The following is a 9,029-nucleotide window of genomic DNA, read 5'->3' as shown; positions in this document are numbered from 1 at the left end:
TTGATTTGAATACTGTATTCCTCCCCATGGTTTATAATAAAGATGTATTTACCTGTAAAAAGAAACAACATTGCTGCATAGCCAGAGTTACAAAAAGATTCCTAGCTTCCTTCTGAGAAATAAGTCACAGCACTCTTACATCAAAATTTATACTCCCTGTCAACTAACAATCACATTTAAAGGAAGCAAAAGAAACTAATATAATGGATTCAAGCAGTTTTCCTGGCACCTCAGGAATCATCTATAGGGGGACATTTACTCTTTAAAGTGAAACTGATGATGGGAAATTAGTAATGTTCTGAAGATCATAGAACCATAGAATCATAGAATAGTTTGTGTTGGAAGGAACCTTTACAGGTCATCTATGATCTTCCCCAAGCACAGAGGTGAGGCTGACAGGTTGGTAGTTTCCAAGGTCCTCTTTTCTAACCCTTTTAAAAATGGGTACCATGTTTCACCTTTTCTGGTGACTGAAAGCTTGACCTGACTGTTGTGACTTTTCAAATATCATAGAGAGTGGCTTGGCAGCTAACTCAGCCAATTCACTTGGGACTCTGGGATGCATTTCATCAGGTCCCATAGACGTATGTATTTTCAGGTTCCTCAGTCACAAACCTGATCTTCTTTGCTCTCTGAATGCCTATTTTTTTTTTCTTTCTTTTTTTTTTTTTCCTTACTGAGTATCTAGTTCTCTTTAAGATGATACACTATCCTGATAGACTGGTGTCTGTGGTGCCAGGAACTGGAGTGAGTGTAGGTGTGCAAATGAGTCTGTGAGTACTAGTGAAGATGAAGTTGGTCTCACCAGCATGCAGGTGAAGTGGCTTGCAAGTCCCAGGGGTGTGCACACGTCTCTAAGGGCAACCTGGCTGTTGGAGGGACCAGGGGTGTCCCACCCAACTGCTGGAGAGACTCTGGGGTCGGGGGGCTCAACTGGGAGACACCCTTGTCTCTGTGTGTGTGTGTGTGTGTGTGTGTGTGTGTGTGTAAGAATGAGGTACGTGGGGAGGATCCAGGATGAGATATTGGACTGTGTCCAGGGGCAGCTACTGGGGGATCTGCCATATGTGTGGTTCTGTACTAGCACTGGCCTCAAGGGCTTATATGTCCAGGTGCCAGAAACTGGGGAGACTGGGATCCAAGGTCAGCTAAGGAGCACACAGACTGTCTGAGCCCAGCTGCTGGAGAGAACCACGCTATGCATATGTACACATGCACATATGTATTTCCCACTAACAGACCTGCACACTAATCAGCCAGAGGGGGAAACAGAAACAGGATGAGGCCACTAGTGCTGTTTGTGTTTGTTTGAGTGCTGAGTGTGCCTGTCTGTATTGGTTCTGTGTGTGCGTGTATGTATATATGTATGTATGTATATATAGTATGTGTTGTATGTGTGTATTTGCATGTGTGTGTGTGCCTACTGGGAATACATGCTTAACCATGCTACTGACTGACCTGGGGGCATGGAGCTGTGAGCCTCACATCTGTTGGGCTGAAAAATTCATGGCCCCCTCCCCTGAGCCCCAACATCTCTAATAGTATTTACACAGCTTTCCACTCATTTCTTCCTCTGCTGCCAGAGTATGATAGTAATGGCAATCAGAAGTTAGGAAATCTTCTTTAAACAATTATCTCTAATTTTTTCCTGTGAAATAAAAAATAACAGCTGGTGGGATGTAGTTAGATATATATGTTATTTACAGAACACTGCATTGTGTCAGAATGTAAAGTGACTGGGAGAACTGGTAGATGTGAACATTCCATCTCCTGTCTTTTATCTGGTAAAGGTTTCCTAGGTCATGTGGCTTGTACCTGAGAGTGAGAAAAGAAACAGGGAGGGGAAGAGCCTTGTGTGCCCAGTGGCCTGTATGTTAACTGACCTCCTTCAAAATATAAATGTTTAAATCCACCAAAAAAAAAAAAAAAAAAAAAAGGAGCGGGGTTGCTTACTCATCACAAATAAAAATGATAAGCTTAAAATCTTTTTGAGGCATAATGGCAAACAGGTTTTCAGACATGACCTGAAGGATAACAGCAGTGGGGACTGTGGTATAGACATAGATGTATATGTGTATGAATTTACACACGAATGCTTGTGCATATTTTACAGATTTTACACACACAAACATACCAATTTCTTTAAATGTACTGTTCACTCATTTCCATTCAAAGGGTATTTGTTATAACTTTCTTATCAATGTACACAACTTCCTTATCAGTGTATAGAAATATCTTAAGGGTCAAGAGGATGGGGCCAGGCTCTTTTCAGTGGTGCCAAGCAGCAGGACAAGGGGCAATGGGCACAAACTGCAACACAGAAAGATCCATCTGAATGTGAGGAACAACTTCATTACTCTAAAGGTGACAGAGCACTGGAACAGGCTGCCCAGAGAGATTGTGGAGTCTCCTTCTCTGGAGACATTCAAACCCCACATGGACACAAGCCTGTTCAAGCTGCTGTAGATGAACCTGCTTTAGCCGGGGCATGGACTAAACAAGCCGCAGAGGTCCCTTCCAACCCTGACCATTCTGTGATTCTGCAATTACAACACTTGCTTGAAGGAGAAAGACATATCCCTCTTTTTTATATGCTAGACAATTTCTAAGCTGAAGAGATAACTTACACTATTAACTGTTATCTTCTTAACAGCATTGCTGTTCTGCAATCATTACAAAGAAATTGCAGTGTGGAACAATATACAGAGAACATCTGCAAAAAAAAAGATGCATTTAAAATGGTTTTGTGAATACATGCCCTGTGGTTAGATATAACCGTAGAATTGTGTTTGAATGAAACCTGAGGTGACAGTTAAGGGAGCACACTAATTTAATAACAGTTGATGAATTAAGAAACTGTATTATTTTTTAAAATCACTTAGGAAGTCTTCTCTCAATTGCCTTGGTTGCCTGGTTGATTCTTCTGGACAGCACGTCAAAAAGATTTGGAAACACGCAGTCTGTACAAACCATTGTGTCTGGTTTAGCCTCTTTTTCACTTTCTAAGGAGACTTACATCAAAGCTTTATATTTCCATTCCAATAAATGTGCTCTGTATGACAGTTTTCCTTTTGGGAAAAAAATAGTGCTGATTATCACAAAATTTCTTCTAAACTGAATACATAACCTTTAACATCCATCACTTTTAAATATGTTTTCTTTCAAAGAAGAAGAAGATATTAACAACACAAAGTTCAAGCATCCTTAATGGTGATAAATCACTCCTTTATATTTATACATAACAGAAAATCAAACCATTAACAAAAATGTATCTTTCCAGGAACAACTCTTAATATGGCAACACAAGTACCTAAGGATTAAAGCCAAATACCACAAACATTATAAACACAGTGTCAACAAAATTCTGATGGAATAACTATTTGAACTTGATAATTGTGTTTCTAAAATGTTTTGGAAACAATCAGGGAATGACTACAACTGAAGTAAAGAAACTCGACATACCCAAAAGATAATTCCCAGCACTCACAAAGACCTCAAATACAATAATTTCCATTACTTTTTAATAGATTTAGACTTTTTCAGAGCTACCTTTGATATTTCCATTTCTAGAAGAGATTATTTGAATGAATTTTTCATGAAAAACAAATTAACACGATGCCTGATATAAGTGGGTAGATAAAGGGGATGCCATTATATATAAAAAGACAGATCTTCTGAAACAGGTGGTTTTTTTTTTTTATTAAAAAAGAGACAGTAGATTTAGTACTAACATGTTTCTATGTACCTGTACATGTTTCTATGCAGCACAAGTTCTAGCTCTGACTTCTTGTCAAGGGAAATTCTGAGGCTTAAAAAAACCAGCTAGTGCTGAACACTATGAACAACAGTCTAGTTTAACAACACCATGAAAACATAATATTAAATGAAGTACAATACACCTGCTAATTAATTTTCTCTCTTGCTTTTGGATGTGATTCAGAGTCAATAATGTCCTGAGTCATGGATTAAAAGTCTTCTCCCATGAGAAAGGCGTGAATTCTCTCTTGTAACAGTGGTAATAATATACTATGCATATATAATACTTGACTTACAATACTGTGTCTCCTCGTCCAGACTTCAGAATTTAAATTATATTCTCTACATACATTTAGACACAATGACTATAGGAAAAAAAGGACTTGCCTTTTTTTCCTGGTCCTGCATATCTTAAAACGCAACAATGATTATAATAGCTAGCTATGTAAAAACAAAAATCTCACCATTGATCTTAAAATCCTAGAGCTGAAGTGAAACCCCTGCTCCAAGGATGCATTAATTGTACTCACAATAATTTTGACACACTGTTGTCCAGCTTCATTTAAACACCCTCAGAGATTTAACAGCCTCTCAGGAAGAGTATTTAAATATTCTGGTACCTCTTTTATAAAGTTCCACAGGGGTTTCTCATCTAACCTAATTTTCACACATTACATTTTAAGACCATTATTATTATTTATTTTTTTAATCTTAGAAATTATTCCTTTCCTCATTACACTATTCTTCTAGGTATTAAAAAGAATGTCATCTTGCTTCTTGCATGGTTTTCTCTTTGTTAGGATAAACAGTCCTAATTAATTCAATCTTTTCATAGAAATTATATTTTCTAGACACTATATCTAGATGTCCTCTGTTTTTTTTCCAGCTGTTCTGAATAATTCTTAAAGTATGGTGCACAAGCATGACAACAGGAGTTTAGCTGAGGCCTCTCTGATTTTGAATAAACAAGAATATTACTATTTGTTGCACATCTGTTTCCTTTGCAAAAGTAGTCTTCTTTAATCGCAGTCAGTTCATGACCCACTATGAAAATGTCAATTTTTGAAAAATTGCTTCTAGTAATTTTGTTCTGCTGCTATTTGGATATCTTACTGTTCTGCCTCAACCAAAAAAATCCCTAATACTTTACCAAAGGGTTCCGAGGTTTGGTTTTTTTTTTTTACTTATATGTAATCTATGCACATGCATACATGCTTCTGCATGTCTGTATATGGTTGTATATTTGTATTTTAGACCATGATCTTTGTCCATATTCTTTTGTTTCTTTCAAACATCTGATTGTTTTTCCTTCAAATAAGTAAATTAACAGCAAAAAATGTTTCATTCATTGTTATTACAAAGTAAATGTGATCACACTCAAAGAAATAGTTCAGCACTGTACAGCTGCTTTGTCCTGCCTTAAGTTTTCCTGTAACTTAAATTAAAAAAGCCTATGATTCATTGCTGAAGAATCCAGATTCTATCATGGAGCATGAACCTCATTCTCTTTCACATCTGCAAAGGACTACTTACACAAATAGTATGTTATGTGCCAGGGCAAATAAAAACATATGGATCTGAAGCAATGAAAGAGAGAAGTTTAGGAATTGCTGAATTGTGACTGAAAGAAATAATAGTAAATAAAAAAACCAACACATCCTGTAGTTAAGCTATTTAATTTGTCTTTAATACAGTCTGCAAATGTACATTTATGTAATATAATGACCTTACGATTACTGAAGACCATGAAGCTACAGTTTGTTCATTGATACTGCACAGCTGACACAAAGCAGTGAGTTAAATTATTGTTATCAGAAGTCTGAATTCAAACCTTATAATGGAATCTTTTCCATAAACCAGAGGAACTGTTATTTGCCTATGAAATACCACAATAAGCTCACAAGACTGACAATTAAACAACTTTTTTTTTTTCTTTTTTCTTTTTTCTTTTTTCTTTTTTCTTTTTTCTTTTTTCTTTTTTCTTTTTTCTTTTTTCTTTTTTCTTTTTTCTTTTTTCTTTTTTCTTTTTTCTTTTTTCTTTTTTCTTTTTTCTTTTTTCTTTTTTCTTTTTATTTTATTCTTTTTTCTTTTTATTTTATTCTTCCCTCTCCAACATTCATGTGGACACAGTTACTATACAGAGTTGAAGGAAAATAAAGGACTTATAATGTTTCAGGGAAATTTTGATTCCGTATATATTAAAAAAAACCTTTTTACATAAAGTCAGTTGAGTCTCTACAATGTCTTTGCCAGTGTGAATGAATATGACTGGTGTTATAGTAAAGTGTTAATAAACATAGCAGTTTATTAAATTTACTACTTAAAATCTCAATGAATGTACTTCAAGAATAGCAAATCTTTAATATTCCTTTAATATATGAAAATGGAAGACCCTGGTCCTGCACTTGCTCAATTTCTACTCCCTATGGGTTTTCTGGATCAGTAGAGTCCATATATGCAAATATATAACACTATGCAATAACACCTAATATCCTATACTAACTACAGAACATCCATAGGTTTCTGGGTGCTTTACAGACATTTGAAATTGTAGGGAATAATTTAATGCCTAAGAAGACAATCACATGGAAGTAAAAAGAATAGTATTAAAAAGTCCTATTCATAGATGATAAGGTTCAGCTGTTTCTCATTAGTGCTGTAATTTTTTGATTTTTGTTAAAAGTTGTCCTGTTTAGAAGCTTAAATTTCTAGAACAGAGAGCCCTTAGGTATTTTTCTCTTTCTTGTGATTTAACCCTTGCACAGCCTTCTCTTAGAAGGATTACCTTTGTTTCCACTATACCCCAACAGATATGAGGCACTCCACTCTATGTATGAATATAAGTAGCTCCTCATTTGAATAACACAAAGTACAGTCTTGCCATTTGGAAAACAAGGTTCTAGGAGCAGCTGTAGATGAGTAGAACAATCTATGGGGAAATACAGATCTTTTATTTCTTAAAAATCATCTTGGTAACTTAAAAAGCAGGGCATATAATGGGGAAAGGATTCTTGCTCTGGAAAAAATTTGAAACCATTAAAGAGCAGTTCAAGAAAAAATACCCCTGTAGCAAACCCAATTTTTTCAACAAACGAAACAAAACACAAAAGAAAAACAAGTATATGCCTTACAGCCTAATGCTCATGCAGAAAAGTTATTGTAAATTGTGCTCTTTTAATTAAAATTATAGTGCTAATTATAACATTTTCAACCCTCACTCAGTTTTCCTGATGAGAGATTGGTTAAGGTAAAGTATATAAGTCAATGTACCTAAATGTTGTCTCAGTGCTTAAACCTTACTTTTTATTTCTGCATTATATGTATTACTTAATTCTATTGATGCCTACCTGGCTGTATACTTCACCAGAAAGTTTTTTTTAATGCCTACTCAAATTTTAGGCAAAGTTATAGGCAAAAGGAAACCCTTCATAAGCATGGAGCTGAGAATTTATTGTTACCCCAATTAATGTTTTAACTGTCCAAGGTCTAAATTACCTAATACAGAAAATCCTCACTAATAACACAGGTTTATTATCAAAGCAGCTGGGTATCCTTGCATCAGTAATTGGAGGGACCATAATTCTCGGGATATAAGGAGGGTCCAACAGACAACTGTAATAATTTTAGGTAGTGCTGGGATTTCATCTTTTAAAAGACATCTAACACACACTAACAACTGTGCAGAAAATATTTCATAACTGTCACACATATTTCTTTCATGTACACAATCTAAACCTGTTACCAAAGATGGAATTCCTTATCAAACTTCCCAGATTTGACATTCAACTTGTTGATGGGCTAGGCAACTTGTGTGTTCCAATGCATGTTTACTAGTAATGATTGACAAACACATGTAATGGCTGCTGGAGTAGAAAAGCTGATTCATCACTACACCCACAGCTTAGGAAAGATTAATAGGTAAGTAGGTACAGAAACACACATACATCCACAGCAGACAGATGCCAGCGGAGCAGCTTTTTTATTTCCCCTTAGATTTTTTCCTGTTTTGTTGGTAGTAACAGGAAAAAAGAATTCTCTTTAGTAAATGTCTCACAAGTAAAGCTGAAAACTCAAAGGATGACATTTAAATGGAAATGAAGAAGTAATTATGTAACACTAATACAAGAAACAGCTTCCTTTTTATGCTCCACAGCAGTTGGTCTTAACAAAAAAAAAAAAAGATGATTCAAATGTTACTATGCTCAGTTCAGTGGTTTTGTTCTGTAATTCTCCATTCCCTTTCCTAGGTGATATAGAAATCAGTATCTTCTACAAGAGACCAGTACTAAAGTAGAAAGTGTTTCTTCAGGTTACTAAATTATGTCTTCTCAGATCTTTGAAATATCCATGTGAATATTTTTACATGATTAAATCCCTTAATAATTGGACTACTGACAGTATACTGGTGACATGACGTTTCTACTTTAATGAATTTTCTGTGGTGCAATATGCAAATTGAGCAGAACAAGAACCAAAATCACTATCTTTGTACAAAAGGCCAATAATAAATTAAAGATATATCATTAAATTGTCATAATACTTATTCCTTCATATGAAGGAAAATTACACAGTCTGTATGACTTAGTTACCTTAAAAAGGAGAAAAAACCCAAGCAAATCCAAAACCACCAAGAACTGTAGAAAAAGGACAAGCTCTTACACACAGGTTGACTACATTTACCTGATTAAAGAAAAAAAAAAATTAGACATATCTCAGTAGTTACCATCTCTCTTTTTCTTATGCCCATTAATTTTTATGTAAACTAATTAGAAAGGAATTGAAGTAAAATGCTTTGATCACCACTAGAATCTGCGCCAGGCTGTGGGAATCAGTGGCTTAGCCAGGCGTCCTCAAACTATGGCCCGTGGGCTGGATACGGCCCCCCAGGGTCCTCAATCCAGCCCCCGGTATTTACAGAACCCCCCTGCTCCCCACCCCCACCCTCCCCCCGACAGGGACTGGGGGGGGGAAACCAAGCAGACACAGATGACTGCCTGCCACTTTATCCGCACGCCGGCCCCCTGTTTAAAAAGTTTGAGGACCCCTGGAGCTCTTCCATCTACCATGTGAACATCAAGTACATACTGCAAGTCATTGCTATGATCTCCTTTAGTAGGTTGGGCCAATCACCTGTCACTCATCTGAGAGCAGCCACTGAAGACTTCCAGGCCCATCAGTAAGTTGATATGGGTGGCCCTAGCCAGGCATTTCAAGGGTCTAGCACCCAAGCCTAGTAATTTGTATTCTTATATTAGATTCAGAAGAAATGCTAA

Source organism: Falco peregrinus, chromosome 4 (genome assembly GCF_023634155.1).
Source record: "Falco peregrinus isolate bFalPer1 chromosome 4, bFalPer1.pri, whole genome shotgun sequence".
In the NCBI taxonomy this organism is placed as follows: domain Eukaryota; kingdom Metazoa; phylum Chordata; class Aves; order Falconiformes; family Falconidae; genus Falco; species Falco peregrinus.
Note: the sequence above shows the minus strand (reverse complement) of the source record.